Source organism: Dromiciops gliroides, chromosome 6 (assembly GCF_019393635.1).
Source record: "Dromiciops gliroides isolate mDroGli1 chromosome 6, mDroGli1.pri, whole genome shotgun sequence".
NCBI lineage: Eukaryota > Metazoa > Chordata > Mammalia > Microbiotheria > Microbiotheriidae > Dromiciops > Dromiciops gliroides.
This window is the reverse complement of record NC_057866.1, coordinates 142,549,307-142,566,549: the sequence shown is the minus strand read 5'-3', so window position 1 is coordinate 142,566,549 and position 17,243 is coordinate 142,549,307.

Sequence of the window (17,243 nt, the reverse complement as noted above, 5' to 3'; positions counted from 1 at the left end):
CAGCTTCTGGGATAAAAACTTACAATTTGACAAAAACTCCTGGGAAAATAGGAAACTAGGATGGCAGAAACTAGAAATAGGCTAACATCTTACACTCTATAGCAACATAAGGACAAAATGTGTAAATTATTTAGACATAAATGGTGACCCGATAGGCAAATCAGGAGAGGAAAGAGTAGTTCACCTCTCATATCTATGGAGATGAGAAGAATTTATGGCCCAACAAGAGATAAGAGAAAGTTATGAAATTCAAAATGGATGATTTTGATTACATTAAATTAAAAAGGTTTTGTGCCAACAGAAGCAATGCAGCCACTATTAGAAGGGAAGAACAAAGCTGTGAAAAAAATTTTACAGCCAGTGTTGCTGATAAAGGCCTCATTTCTAAAATATAGTGAACTAAATCAAATTTATAAGAATGCAAATCATTCCCCAGTTGAGAAATGGCCAAAGGATGTGCAAAGGCAATTTTTCAGATGAAGAAATCACAGCTATCTAAGGTCATATAAAAAATGCTCTAATTCAATACTGATCAGAGAAATGCAAATTAAAAAATCTCTGAGCTACCACCTTACACCTATCAGATTGGCTAATATGACAAAAAAGTCAAATAATAAATTTTGGAGAAGCTATGGAAGAAATTGGAACATTAATGTGCTGTTAGTGGAGTTCTGAACTGATCTACCCATTCTGGAGAGCAATTTGGAACTGTGTTCAAAGGGATATAAAACTCTGTATACCCTTTGTCCCAGAAATATCACTATTAGGTCTATATCCCAAAAAGATCATAAAAAAGGGGAAAGGACCCAAATGTACAAAAATTTTTATAGCTGTTCTTTTTGTGGTGGCAAAGAATTGGAAATTGAGGGGATGCCCATCAATTGCAGAATGGTTGAATACATTGTGGTGTATGAATGCAAAGGGATATTATTGTGATTTAAGAAATGATAAGCAGGCAGATTTTAGAAAAAAGACTAGCATGAATTGATGCTGACTGAAATGAGCAGAACCAGGAAAACATTGTATACAATATCAACAACATTTTGTGATGATGAGTTGTGATAGACTTAATTCTTCTCATCAATACAATGATCCAAGAGAATTCCAAAGGACTCATGATGGAAAATGCTCTCCACATCCAGAAAAACGAACTTTGGCATCTGGATGCAGATTGACCCAACTGTTCCTACTTTTTTTCTATGTTTTTTTTTTCTTTTTTGAAGTTTTTATTTTTTGTTCTGTTTCTTCTTTCACAACATGACTAATGCAGAAATATGTTTAATATGATTTTATATATATATATACATATATATATATATACATATATCAGATTTCTTACTATGTTGGAGAAGGGGGGGAGAAAACTGTGGGTCTAGAAATCTTATAAAAACAAATGTTGAAAACTATGTAAGGGGAAAATAAGGTACTTTTATGATTTTTAATAAGAAAAACATTAAAACATCAATAAGGAATTTGTATTTAAATCTCAAGGCACTGGGAGTCACTGAAGTCTCTTGAGCAAGAGGTGATATATTCAAACTCTAACTTAAGGAATATCAATTTTATAGCCACGGACAGGCTAGATTGAAGGATGGAGAGACTCCATATGGGGGGAAAAATCAATTAGAAGGTAATCGGAATAGGCTAGGCAGGATATCTTGAAGGCTTGGAATTGGCCTGTTTTGGAGGCAAGTAGAGAGAAGAAGTTGAATGTATGATGAGGTGGTGAGGAGTTAGATGTTACAGGAGTTTGATTGAATATGGGGTGGGGGGGAGTCCTCACACATCACAATCAAAGGTAATGGATGAGTCAGATTTTTACCCTGGGTTGCTAAAAGAAAAGTGTTGACATCAATAGAAATAAGGAAGTCAAGAAGAAGGGTTTTTGCTTTACTGAAAATGATAATGAATTCTCTAATAACCAAATACATTTGGAGGATCAAAAGATTCAACTTTCTAAATGATGTGAAATCTGAGGGTAGATATTGCTTGGAACAACATAAACATTTAAAAATGTGATGAACTAAACAGAAAAGTTCCGACGGCACTTTAGAGAACCTCATTGAGGACTTCATTTTCTACAGCAATAAATAACAATATAACCAGCTAAAAATCCTACCTTGATTTAAGGGAAAGCAACAACTTCATAAAGACCTTGGCGTTACATGAGACTTCTAACATATGGCTCATTTACATGAGCAGCATCTTGGCAGAACATGTTTAAATACTCAAGCCTCAAAGAGGAAAAGAAAACAAACAATACCTTCCTCCCCACATCACCACAATTCCCCTCCCATGATTAACAGGATTGTAGACACCTGTGATTGATTGCCTATATCTTGTACTTCAATCAAGTTTTTCATGCTAAAAATCGAGCTCAAAGGTAACTATTTTCTTCAGGATATAATCATTTGGAGGGTTTTTTATTCCTTTTTTTTCTTAAATATCCTCATTTCTTTGGGTAAGGCCATTAGTGAATTATGATTAGCATTTATCCTCGGGTGGATGATCATGAAAAGAAACTTGCAGGATTCTTTCAGAATATAAATGAAGTAAAATTTAATCTCAACTTTCCCCATTTATGCCTTGCAGGAATTTCTTAAAACATACAGAATATTAGAAGAGCTAGCACTTTTCATAGGAAAAAGATAATGAAAAACCCTGGTATATTCACAAAGCCAGATGAAAATGGCTAACATAATAATAATGGGAAGCCTTTGCTGATTGTGATAGGCAATATAAGTTATTTTCCTTTGCACCATGATGAACTATCTATTCTTCAAGGAATGGTCTCCCTCCTTCCCTTTGCCTATTGGAATCTTGCCCTTCTTTCAGGTATTAAATCAAGTGCTAGTAGACACCTTAGACCTTTCCTGATCCTCCTTAGACCTTAGAACTCTTTCCATTCTGAACCTGACAAAATTTGCTTTATATTGTAATGTCACTTAATTTCTGAGTGACTCATTTCTAAAATATAAAATTGGAATTATAATAATGCATACCTCACAGGATTGTTTTGACAATAAAATAATATTTGAAAAGTGCTTAGAATATACTGGCACGTAGTAGATATCTCTTTCCTTTTAGACCATCTTGTTGAATTGAACTAATCAAGGATTGCTTCTCCAACAAGTAGCTATACAGTCTTTTGAAGAACTTAAGGAAGTATCAATAACCATTTATTGTGGTGCATAGTATGTGCTGATGATATGTACTGGAGATAAAAAGAAAGGTGGAAAGAAAACAAAAACAAACAAAACAATAGCAACAAAAAAAATCCTTTCAAGACTTTACTACCTGATGAAGGAAGAATCATGCAAAGGAGTATGCACAAAAATACATACAACACAAATTGGAGAAAACCACAGAAAAGGAATCCATTTCTACCTTGCAAAGACATATATTCCACTTTTCAATAACTCTCTGAGGTACCTGAATGACTAAGTGGGTAAATAACTGAGCCTAGAGTCAGGAAGAGTTGAGATAAAATTCAGGCTCAGATAATTACTATAGAAAGTATTTCATCACAGCTGTGTGACTTTGGGCTAATCACTTAACCTCTGTTTTTCTCAGTTTCTTTAACCATAAATCGGGGATAATAATAGCATTTATTTCCTAGGTTTGTTGTGAGTATAAAATGAGGTAATATCTGTAAAGTGCTTAGCACAGTGCTGACACATAGTAGGCACTATATAAATGTGCATTGCCTTTCCTTGACTTCTCTTGCCTGCATTTCCTCTTTTCTTTCTCATTATTAGAAATTTTATCCTTTAATCAGGCCTAAATTTCCCTATTTTCTACTCTCTTCTACTTTTATTACTTCTGCACTCTTCATGGCAATCCCACCTATACCACTCACTACCTTTGTGTACTTTTATGAGCACCATTTCCCTCATCTTAAAAGTAAAAAGGTTGCACAATATCATCTATAAATTTGCTTAGAGCTCTAAATACATTATCCTAGGAGTTTCTGATCATTTTCTCCATGTTACTGTGAGTTCTAATATTTCATGATTTCTTTTAATCCTAGATTTACTAGTTTAAGTTTACATTTTTCTTACGAAGTTTAGCATATTGTCACCTGTGAGCCAAGAAGCAAACATCTGGAGTAATTGGTACCAGGGGGTTTGCTTGAGAAGCTTACTTTCTACTGCAGGACATGCTTTAAAATAAATGAAGAACAATTCCTGTGTTACATATTAGGATTGTGCTCGTAAATCAGTTTATAAATATTGCAGAAGCTAAATGACTGGAAGAAATAACAAATAGAATATTACAGTGTTGATTATATGTAAGGAATTATCTTTCAAGCATCCTCAACAGCAATGCCCTTTATGGTTCCTGAATACTTGAAAAGTGTTTTTTTCAGGATTGTTGCCTTTTTTCCTATTTAAAAAAGTGTTGTATTACATTTTGGGGTGGGTATATTAATTTTTTCTTCAAGTTATTGAAAAATAAATATGGAAAAATTATAGCTAGATGGCATCAGACCCTTAGAAATAGATAATTTGACCAGATTCTCTTAATTTACAAATGGGGAAATTAGTGTCTAGTGTATGACATTGAAGAAGCTTGGACTAAATATCATCTGAGGTCCCTTCTAATTCTAGAGTTCTGTATATCTACACACACAGCAATTCCTTTAAAGTAATAATTTGCTAATGGCTTCTTTAATACAATAATAGTAAAAGTTATAATGTGGCTGGCTTTGTAATAGATTAGGAAAAGGACTTCTGACAGATAAAGAAAATTAGAGATATTCAAATAAGAATAATAGTATATATTTGGCCTACATTTTCATAACTCATATAGAATATTAACAGTTTGGGGAAGAAACAATAATTCTTTCTAGGCACTAAGACAATACAAAATTGTTTATAGGGCATGCTGATTACCTCAAAATAGAAATCAAATATTGAATATTATGCTTTATGAAGGACTGGTAATTTTTTTACTAATATTAATTCAGGAGATAAGTAATTCTTATGCATGTGTATGTATGCCACATTGCTTTGCAAGGTCCAAGCATGAGTAGTGTTACTGAGGAAAGGATATATGTACAGTTTTTGAACCACTCAAATGAGTTAACCATGTAAAGCATTTTGTAAATATATCAGCACTATGCAAATCATTTTATTATTATTTTCAATATATGCAACTTTATTTTAGAATTTACATTAATTTTTAATTAAAAAACATTTATGTTATCTCACATGCTTTCTACTACTGAAAAAAATAAAATTTAAAAGATATTTTACCAAATGAGTATAACTAAGCAAAACAAATTCTTATATAATCCATGTCCAAAAAAAATAGGTCTAATACTGTATTAGTCTATCATCTGTCAGGTGATGGTCAATCATGTATACAATGGAATCACACATGATCAGAATTCTTAAGTCTTTCAAAGTTCTTTGTATTTATAATATTGTTTGTTCATGGTATAAATCCCTAGGTAGGAAGTTTAGTATAATGGAAAAAACACTGGCTTTGTCATCAGACAACTGGACTTTGAATCTAGACTATTACTCTCTACCTGTGTGATCTTGGCCCATTCTTTTAACCTCTGTTGGCACTGGTTTCTTCCTCTGTAAAATAAGTGGTTTGGCTAGATGACCTCTAAGGTTCCTTTGTGTTCTATATCTTATGAAATGATGACAACAGATATTATCTTTGACAGATGAGGATTAAATATGCCCTGAAAGGAGAGAAGAAAATGGACATAGATTATTTACAAGTCTATCAAAAACAATTGTTAGTGCTCTTCATGCCTCTGTCACTGAAATTACTTTACATTGACTTCATTTATATTTTGTGTTTATCTTTATGCCAGAGACAACCAAACATAGTGGATAGAGAGCCAGACTTAAATCGGGGAAATCTCAATTCAGTTTTTCTCTTGGACACTAGAACAGGGGAATCTGCACCCCACTCCACGTACTCAATGGGCTCATGGTTTCAGTTCCTATCATGGATAGCTAGTAGTACAGAACATGAAGACTTGAGCTTAAATATAGGTTCATACACATACCAACCGTGTGACCCTGAATAAGTAATTTAACCTATTTTGCCTCCTCTATTTTAAAATGGGGAAAATAATAGCACCTACCTTGCAACATTATAGTGAAGATCAAATGGAATCATTTTGATAAATATCCTTAGTACAGTTCCTGATAGGGTGGTAGGTGCTATACAAATGTTTATTCCATATCTCTCAACACCGTAAAAATTGTTCTCTTCTCACCACAGAATGTACAAGAACTGCTTTGTTTATATTCTGTTCCTAGTGCCTAGCACAGTTCCTGCCACATTGGTCCAAACTTGTAATTTCATCAGTGAACAGAAATGCCTTGTTTCAGGAAACCAAAAACAAACAAAACAAAACATAACAAACCAAAAAAATCCCTACTAAAAAAAGACCAAAACAAAATAAATTCCTTTAGTCCATCTTGGTAACATTTTATTTTTTTAAATTTATAGACTTGGTTGTCTTGGGGATTGGCAGATTAAATGATTTATCAGCTAATATGTGAAAGAGGTAGGCCTTTAACCAAGGTCTTCTTGGTTCTTAGGCAACCTTTGTATCTATTATGCAACATTTCCATTCACTTGGCACATCCTGGCATTTAAATGCTTGTAGAATCATATTGACAATTTATAGGTACCTGTGTAAGTTTTTTTCATAGGGTGTTCTTTGCCCTTTATTAATTACAAAACATATAGGTGGACTGAGTGCTCCCTTTATTGCAGCTCTCTCTCCTCTCCTTGGGCTACATTGCCACATAACTATCACTTTTTAAAGCATCTTTTAAGTTAAACTCAACAAATTTGCACTTGACTCCTTTATGGAATTAGCATGTTGAAAGTTGTGCCTTGTGAAGTGTTAACAATTACACTCGACCTTCTCTTTTAGTACCATATAGTTATTTGAATACCATAGTGACTGTACTGGATCTTGAACATATTAGGCAATTAATGCATATCCCAAATGACATATCTTGTCCCTGCTCATTGAATTTGGGTTCCAGAATGGCTGTTCCCCAAGAGAGTCCAAATTAAATAGAAGAACTAATTGATTGATTATATAGTAGAAATGGGAAAAATCTTCAGCTGTGAAAGGAGGCAAATCATCCCAATGGGTCCTCTCATTTTCCATTAACAAATAGACTTGGGAAATACTATAGAAAGGAAGAAAAATAGCCAGTTAATGAATGAACTCTCAAGAGCCTGTTTTAGTTTTGTCATTGAGTGTATCTTCCACTGGGGATTGCTAGAAAAAAAAATGCGCCAAGATGCTAATTGAAGTAAAACAATGTCTTCCAATCCTGACTTGGAGGATTGCAATCTGCGAAGTGATAAGGCATGGAGAACAATGATTTCAAGGGGGACAAAATAGCTTTTATACTAGCTGAGACCTGTAAATATGAGTAAATATATGCACCTGACAGCACAGTAGCTATGTGGAGCTCTAGCCATTGCAGTCCTTTGTATAATTCTAAATTGGGATATTAGATTGTCCATTGCAGTGTTAATTGAATTTGATGTTCTCTGTGGCAAATTGACATCCTTCAGCTAACATGTTGCCCTTAGATTGAAGATTCCCTAAGTAATAGGCTATTGTCACAATTTCTAGGTCTTCTATTTTTCAATCTGAAATTTCAAAACCTATAGAAGCTGTTTTAGAAACCAGGGTTATAAACTCTGACTGTCTGCCCTGTTCCCTTTGTTCTATTCATTGGATTCCTTGCCTGGCACCAGAATCCAAATTGGAGCAAGGACATCTTCTCTGTCAATTCCTCTTGGAGAAATTATCATGTTTCAAATTGCCTCCAGAAGGGCTCACTGAACAGAAAGGCAAGTTCATGAATGACTGATTAATATGGAAGCAGGAACTCTGCAGAGATTACATTGTACTTCTAACCAGATCAGAAAATGTGTGCTAAATTATTGTTATGGTAATTATCTTCCACTGAATGTGTCTTACTGTTAAAAAGTAATAATAAAAATCTTGAATAGGTAGAATAATTACACTTAACTGCTGTAATTAATAAGTTAATTTTAGAAAAAGGATTCCTATCAGAAATGAATAACTAGTAAAATTTAAATTCCTTTGCCAACACTTTCAAAAACTTGTTAGCAAATCACAGAAAAAATTCATATTTTTATTTTATCTAGTTCATGAGTTTGATTGGCATTTTCTTTCTGATTTTTATTCATATCCTTTCCTTAATGATTGTCAAATAAATTCAAATAGAAAAGAACAATAATCTTAATGCTAGAAAACATATTTAATTTTCCAGGAAAAATGTAAAGTGTAATTCCAAATTGCACTTATAAAATTCAATTTGAAATGTATTTACAAAGTGCCTATTAAATGTAATGCACAATTAGCCCAGAGAATGATGAAGGATACAAGATTCTACCATCAAGAAACTTACTATCAATTAGCATCTACATGATGTGTACACAGAAAAATATAATACAGGGCACACTGTGATACGGGCTCCATTAAAATGTAATGTCTTAGAGAAATGCCATTTAAAGTAATGGTAGATAATATGAAATACTTGGGAGTCTACCTGCCAAGACAAACCCAGGAGCTCTATGAACACAATTACAAAACACTTTTCACACAAATAAAATTAGATCTGTATAATTGGAAAAATATCAATTGCTTATGGATAGGCTGAGCTAATATAATATAAATGACAATTCTTCCTAAATTAATTTACCTATTCAGTGCCATACCAATCAGACTACCTAAAAATGATTTAATAGAATTAGAAAGATTAATTACAAAATTTATCTGGAAGAACAAAAAGTCAAGAATATCAAGGGAACTAATGAAAAAAAAATGCACAGGAAGGTAAGCTAGCCATACCAAATTTGAAGCTATACAATAAAGCTGCAGTCATCAAAACTAGTTGGTACTGGCTAAGAAATAGAGGAGTGGATAATTTAGGCACAGGGGTAAAAGTAGAAAATGACTATAGTCATCTAGTATTTGATAAAGACAAAGACTCCAGCTTCTGGGATAGGAACTCAGTATTTGAAAAAAACTGCTGGGAATACTGGAACATAGCATGGTAGAAACTAGGCATAGACTAATATTTTACACCTTATACGATAATAAGGTCAAAATGGGTACAAGATCTAGAAATAAAGGGTGATACCATAGATAAATTAGGAGAGGAAGGAGTAGTTTACCTCTCAGATCTATGAAGAAGAAAACAATTGATGTCCAAACAAGAGATAGAGAATATTATGAAATGCAAGATGGATGACTTTGATTACATTATATTAAAAAGTTTTTATATAAACAGAAGCAATGCAGCCAAAATCAGAAGGGAGGCAGAAAGCTGGGAAACAACTTTTATAGCAAGTATTTCTGATAAAGGTCTCATTTCTAAACATATTTAGGAAACTAAATCAAATTTATAAGAATGTAAGTCATTCCCCAATTGAAAAAAGGTCAAAGGATATGAACAGGCAGTTGTCTGATGAAGAAATCAAATCTACCTATTGCCAAATGAAAAAATGCTCTAAATAAATATTGATTAGAGAAATGTGAATTAAAACAACTCTGAGGTACCACCTAACACTTATCAGATTGGCTAATATGACAACAAAAGGAAAATAATAAATGTTGGAGAAGCTGTGTAAAAATTGGAACACTCATGCCGTATTGTTGGAGCCTTGAACTGATTCAACCATTCTAGAGAGCAATTTGGAACTATGCCCAAAGGGCTATGGGTCTGTTAATAGCCTTTGTCCCAGTGGTACCACTGCTAGGTCTGTATCCCAAAGAGATCAAAAAGGAGGGAAAACGACCCACATATACAAAAAATATTTATAGCAGCTCTCTTTGTGATGTCAAAAATTGGAAATAGAATGAATGTCCTTCAGTTGTGGAATGGCTAAACAAGTTGTGGTATATGAATGGAATGGAATACTATTTTACTGTAAGACATGATAAGCAGGAGGAGTTCAGAGACACCTGGAAGGACTTACATGAACTGATGATGACTGAGAGGAGTAGAACCAGAAGAATATTGTACAAAGTAACAGAAACATTGTGTGATAAACAATGGTGATACACTTGGTTCTTCTCAGCAGTGCAATGATCCAAAATAACTTCAAAGAACTCATGATAGAAAATTTTCTCAACACCAAGAAAAAAGAACTGTGGATTATGAATGCAGATTGAACCATACTGGTTATATTTTTGGGTCACGTTTTTCCCTTCTTATTTAAAGTTTTTCCCTTGTTCTTTGATTCTTCTTTCACAATATGACTAATGTAGAAATATGTTTAATGTGATTGTACATATATAAACTATATCAGATTGTTTTCTGTCTTGGGGAGGAGGGAGGGAGAAAAATGTGGAACTAAAAATCTTATGAAAAAAAATTTTGAAAACCATCCTTACATATAACTGGAAGATAATAATATACTTTTATTTTTAAAACTGTGATGTCTTTGAGAGCACAGACTGATTTCTTTATTCATAATTGTATCCTCAATTCTTGGTACAGTGCCTGGCATATAGTAAGGCTTAAATAAAACTTTTTTCCCTCATTCATTCATTCAAAAATATCAGAACATTTTGAGTATGAATAATTTTATTCATTATATTTGTATTCCCAGCTACTGGCATAGTGCCTGACAAAATGCAGGTTTTTGATAAATGCCTCTTGATTGACTGATTGATCATAAGCAAATTAGATCCCTTCTCTCAAAGAGAAAAGGTTCATGGTGATGAAATACGTGGAATAGCTTATGACTTTTTAAATGGAATCATTGAGTGCCAAGAAATTTGACCAAGCTTTATTTGGCTTACTTATTCTAATGTTCTCAAGGTCATCTGAACTCTAGAGAGGCCAATTAGTAAAATCCACCAGTCATTTGTCATCCTAAATATTAAAAAAAAATCACCAAAGTTCAGGTACCACTCAAGTCAGTCTACAATTGTGGCAGAGCTGATTATCTCTTAGAAGGACATTGTATGTCCTGGACCAAAACTTAAGGGGGATGACTGACTATGCCAAAATTGCTACAAGCCCTTTTGGAACTCTTTGTTTCTGTAATAATAAATTGATGCATGATCATACCTTTCCTACTTCCAGTTCTTACTACAAAATCTTTCAATAGATCCATTACTAGTTCATGATTAACTTGTCCTTAACAATATCCCAATAAATATCCTTTCAATTGCTTCTCAAAAACATATAGCTATGGGAACATAGTACCTCTAGTGTCAACTCATTTGACTTTTAGATAATTTTAACTGTCCAAAATTTTTTTCATACTGCAATGAGAACTTTTTTTACTGAAACTACTACAGACTACTCCTAATTCTGCCTTCTACAACCAAGAAGAATTAGTCTAATACCTCTCTGATATGGCAGCCAATCCCCAAATGCCCCCATCAATCTGAGCTATGCCTCTTGACCTTAGAGTCAGATAGCCAGCTATAATTTTTAAATGTTAGTATATATTTGGTAAAAGCTACATTTTACGCCATGCAGAAAAAAAGAGGAGAATTCTAAGGATCATCATTAAAGCTGATGTGTACACAGAGGCTATCTAGCCCACCCTCTTCATTTATTTTCCATATGATGAAACTGAGATACATAGAATGACAGTGACTTGTCTAAGGTCACACAGTAAAGTAGATGGCAGAATTAGGATTTGAACCCAGGTCTTCTTACTCCAAGTACAACTCCCTACCCTCTCCCTCACATGATGTGTTTTCATCTCAATGCTGGTCCTGTTCTTTAAGAATAAAGATGAAGAGTGCAAAAATGATCCTAGACAGGTGCTATACACAGGTTTATTTGTCATTTGAAAGTAATTCTCCACCAGTCATTTTCCTCTTTCTTATTTATAGACAGAAAAAAGGTAGTCATGGTAATTCTGGAAATGGAATGGGAAAAAAAGGAAAAATATATAATGAGGATAAAAGAGAGCAGCTAATACACTCACAGCAGTGTCTCTTCATTTCATGTAAAGCCATTTCTTTTATGCAATCACATTCTCCACTATAAGTATCTTAACAGTAGAACAGGGAGAAAAAAAGTAACTCAGACCTGCTCAGGAAGATTTCATTTAGCCTTTAATCCCACTGATTGGTTACATTACTTATGTAGTGATCTACTTCTCTCCTGTTTTGCATTTCCACCCTCTGGTACAAATTGTGGTGAGTGGAAATGCATGTTAAACATAGTCTTCAACAAATCTTATCTTTGACAACAAAAAACAAAATCAATGGGCCACACTGGGATGCATATCATTGAAAATAATATATTATCCCAGAAGAATAGGGCCAGATTCACATTATAAAATGTGGGTGGTTGGATTAGATGAACTCTCAAACTCTAGAATTATGTTTCAGTTGAATATCCATATAACCACAGATTTAGACCTAGGACCTCAGAGGTCACTACATAAGACCATCTTATTTTACAAATGAGAAAATGGAGACCAAGAAAGTGAAATATGACTTGACAAAGTTTATATAAGTGGCAAAAGGTAGAGCCAGCAAATAAACCTGGTATAGGGAGTCTATCTTTGTGCCACCTTGTTTTCATTCTTGTCTCTCTGGCCCTGTTACCTTTCATCTCTTTCAACTCTATCCTACTTTACCATGGTACCACTGTTTTCTCTCTCATGCATATACTAATCCTACCTCAATTCAGGAAGAGTGAGAGGAGGGCACCATCTGGCAACTCTAATTTTAATGACTTTGACATTTCTCCCTAAATCTATAAACACAAATAGACAATTTTATTTTTTTTATTTTTTTAAGCTGGTGGCCTTACACACATTTAGCTGTGTCTATGTCACACTGAAAAATTTTAAGAATAATTGAAAACAAAGCTGTCTTCCCAAGTGAAGGCATCCCCTTGGTTTCTGCTTCCCTGAGCTCTTTTTGGCTATTTTTCATGATTCTCACCTTGTTAGGAATGTAGGGCTAAGGGTCATATATTTTTCAAAGCAACTTCACATAAATAAGTTCAGCAAGGTCTCTTAAAGAGTGAGATGATTTATGGTCCCAAGGATCTTTGACAAATCATCTTGTTGGTTGACCTGCAGAGAGCTGCTTTTGGCTTCTGAACTCATATTCTGAAGGAGGGTAACCCAGATGCTGCTCTAGACATTTTTATTTTGATAGGAGGCATGAGTACCATTGGGGTTGCTATTTAAAATGTGAATTCCATTACTTGGTTTTCTTGGGGAAGGAAGATTTCTCAGCTCTGACCTTTTTCTCAATCTCTATTCTTTTATAGGAGCATTGAATTCTGACACACCCCCAATTCCACCCCAAGTGATATAGACTTTAAGAGCTTCATAGATTATATTTCACCTGTAATTGTCTTTGTCCCACATAGGCAGTTTAATTGTCTCTGAGTCCCTAATGAATAAACTAAGAATATTGGTACAAAACACTTTGCTAAGTTTAAACCAGTATACACATGCCATTTTTAAAAATTCTATTATTAGTTATATTTTTACAACTCAGATTTATAACACATTGTTAGCAGTCTGGTAGTCTAGCATTTGAATATAATTGGTGCTTGTGATACAATGACAAAAATAAAATTATATATCCTCAAAGAGTTTATATTCTACTGGGGTTAACAGCTGGCATTCATATAGGTATAAGACCTTTTCTACAGGGGAAGAATGACCTTGACCCACAATGATTACTGAGATATAGAGTTTATGTTCATTCCTAGAGGCAAAGAAATATCCACAGTTTGGTGACTGGAGTAAGAATAAGAAGGAGCCCAGGGGTAGCTAGATGGTGGAGTGGATAAAGCACCGGCCCTGGATTCAGGAGTATCTGAGTTCAAATCTGGTCTCAGACACTTGGCACTTAATAGCTGTGTGACCTTGGGCAATTGACTTAACCCTCATTGCTCCACCAAAAAAAAGGAAGGAGCCCAGAAGAAGAGAGAACCCTAGACAAGAGAGGGCTTCACCTTTCCACTAAGCACCACTTAGAGTGGGAGCTAGTTTGACAGTTTAAATAGCATTGATAGTTTTCGTTCTTACTCTTGCTGTCCCCACCCCTTCTTCCTAGGTGACAGTAAAAAGGAGAAAGGATAAAGAAGGATGGAAGGGTGAAGGTGTCCAAAAAGTTACATGATGTTATGATAGATTGTGCTCAATTGGTAAAATGAACTATTCTGCCTAATTCCAATTCTAGTTGGTTAAAACTGGCACCTATTTCTTAGTATGTTCCTTTATTTTGTTATTTTCTTTCATAGAACTAGCTACTCATCATAAACTCTTATGGAAGGTTTGTTATTTGTATTATTTACTTTGAGCCACTAGTAAGGGATATGATGGTGGTAGGGACTTTTATGGAAACAACCTAAGGGTTTGTGACCTTTTTTAGAGCAGGCCCAAGCCTGATCCCAAACTTGTAGTTAAAATGTGTCTTTTTCTTTAGTTGTGGATGTAACCACAAGTCATATGCCTGGGGTCATGCAGTGGGTGATTGTCTTGTGTCTGAGGCCAGATTTGGGCTCCAGTTCTCCTGGGTCCAGGGTGTGTGCTTTGTCCACTGTCACCTAGCTGCCCCATGATGACATCTTTAGGGTAAAATTGATGGGGGAGAGGAATGCATTGGGGGAGGGGGAAGGGAAGAGGCAGAATAGGGTGAAATCCCACATGAAAGGTACTGGAAAGGGCCTATGGAGTGAGGGGAGAGATGGGGGAGGAGCAGGACAATAAATGAACCTTACACTCATCAGAATAGGCTCAAACATTTTAATCTCATTAGAGTTGGCTCAAGGAGGGATTAACATACACACCCAATTGGATGGAGTAATCTATCTAACCCTGCAGGAAAGTAGGAGGAAAAGGGGATGGGGGTTAGGGGGGGTAAAAGAAGGGAGGGCAGATTGGGGGAGGGGGCATTCAGTAAAAAATCTCTTTTGAGGAGGGATAGAGTGAAAGATGATAGAAAATAGAGTAAATATCCACCCCAATAGAAAGAACTGAAGAAAAAGAGCACTTGTGGATTGTACATATATAACCTATATCAGATTGGTTAATGTCTTATGGAGGGGGGAGGAAAGGGAGAGAGGGAGAAAAATTTGGAACTCTAAATATTATGAAAATGAATGTTGAAAACTACCCTTACATGTAACTGGAAAATAAAATAAAATAAATGTTTATTGCAAAAAAAAAAAAAGAAAGAAAGAAAATAGAGTAAATATCATGGGGAAGGGAATGGGATGGAGGGAAATCGTTTATAGTTACTGTGAAAAAGAGAAAAGGAAAAAATGTACAAAAATATTTATGCCAATTCTTTTTTCAGGCTAAGAATTGGAAATCGAAGGAATGTCCATCAATTGGGGAATGACTAAACAAGCTGTGGTATATGATTGTAATGGAATATTATTGTGCTGTAAAAAATGACAGGCAGGATGATTTTGGAAAAACCTGAAAAGATTCATATGAACTGATATTTATTGAAGTGAGCAGAACCAGGAGAACATTGTGCACAGTGAGAGTATTATTGTTCTATGAGCAATTATGAATGACTTAACTATTCTCAGCAATGCAATCATACAAGCCAATTGCAAAGGACTAATGACGAAGCATACTATCCACCTCCAGAGAAAGAACTGATATTGATTGAACACAGATTGAAGCATGCTATTTTGTGCTTTATCATTTTTTTACTTGAGTCTTTTTATGTAAATTACTTAAATGGTAATGTTTTACATAACTGCATATGTATAACCTATACTGATTGCTTGCAACCTTGGGGAGGAGGGAATGAATGAGAGAATTATAGAATTTGGAACTCAAAACTTTAAATAAATATATTTTTTTCTATAACTAAACTCTCAGTGTCAGAATTAATATGCACTTGGGCTTTAAAATATAACTCATTACTATGTCCTCAGTCTGGTGTTTAACTCAGGTGTCTCACCCACAAAGAACATCAGGGACCTGAGGCTCCATAGAGGTATCTAGTATCATACACACACACACACACACACACACACACACACACACACACATGTGCAAGTATACATACATATGCATGTTTATATTTGCACCTATTGTGTGCATATATTATATATCATATATGTATATATGTACACACATTATATGTAAACATGTATATAATATATATATGTCATGATTAGTGTGAAAGATTAATTCTCTGATGTGTTTGCATGTATTCAAACCTTCCCTATTTGAAGCTGGTTATAGGTTCCAGCCTAATGGAATATGCAATGTGATTCAAATAATGTAACTACTTCAGAGGATTTATTATTTGTTCTATTCAGGACCTAGCTCTGTGTATATATATAAAGACAGTAGATAGATAGATAGATAGATAGATAGATAGATAGATAGATAGATAGATAGATAGATAGATAGATAGATAGATAGATAGATAGATAGATATTGGTAGACACAACATGGTGCTTGAGCTAAGTGTTGAAGAAAATTGAGTATTCCAAGAGGTGGAGATAAAGAAGAATGGCATTCTTGGCATAGAGGCAATTAGTGCAAAGGCCCAAAGCTGAAAGATAGAATTTCACATGTGAGGAACAGAAATAAATGCAAGTTTACTTGATTCTAAAATGCTATAGAGTGTGGAAAAAAGGGATAATTCCTAACAATGAAGAATAAAGAATGATGAAGCAAAACATGACTATTAATTAGTGTTACTTTTTAGACCTTTGACAATCTATGAGTACTGCTTTGGAGAAAAGATGTTCCAGCCTATTCTAAGAAGGTAGAGAAGCTATTAGGATCAGGCTGTCGTTTCAGTCATCCCACATAAGAATAAAATAAATACTTCTGATTCTTTAGTAGCCCAAAAATCAAAGTTGAGAAATAACTATGTGAGGCCACATAAAGATACAGTTCCCAGGCTACAGAAAACAAAACCTTTTAGAAAGTGGGACAGACTCAAGGAGAAGGAAGTCCTCATCTAACACCCTCCAGGTAGTGCTTCTATTCCAAAGATTCTCTCACTTATTTAGCACTGGGTGTGTGGTACAGGTGGGGAGTAAAAAGAGTGGAAGGAATAATTGGCCCACTAATACTTGATCACTTCTGTTAATCTTATCCTATGTATAAGAGCAGAGGTTATTCTAATCTCCTTCATGGTGGTTCGTTTGGTGAGCTCTTCTCCAGTAACCACTTGCTCTACTTCCTTCCCTTTGGAGTTTTAATCAGACATACCCTGTTATAAAAATTTAGCT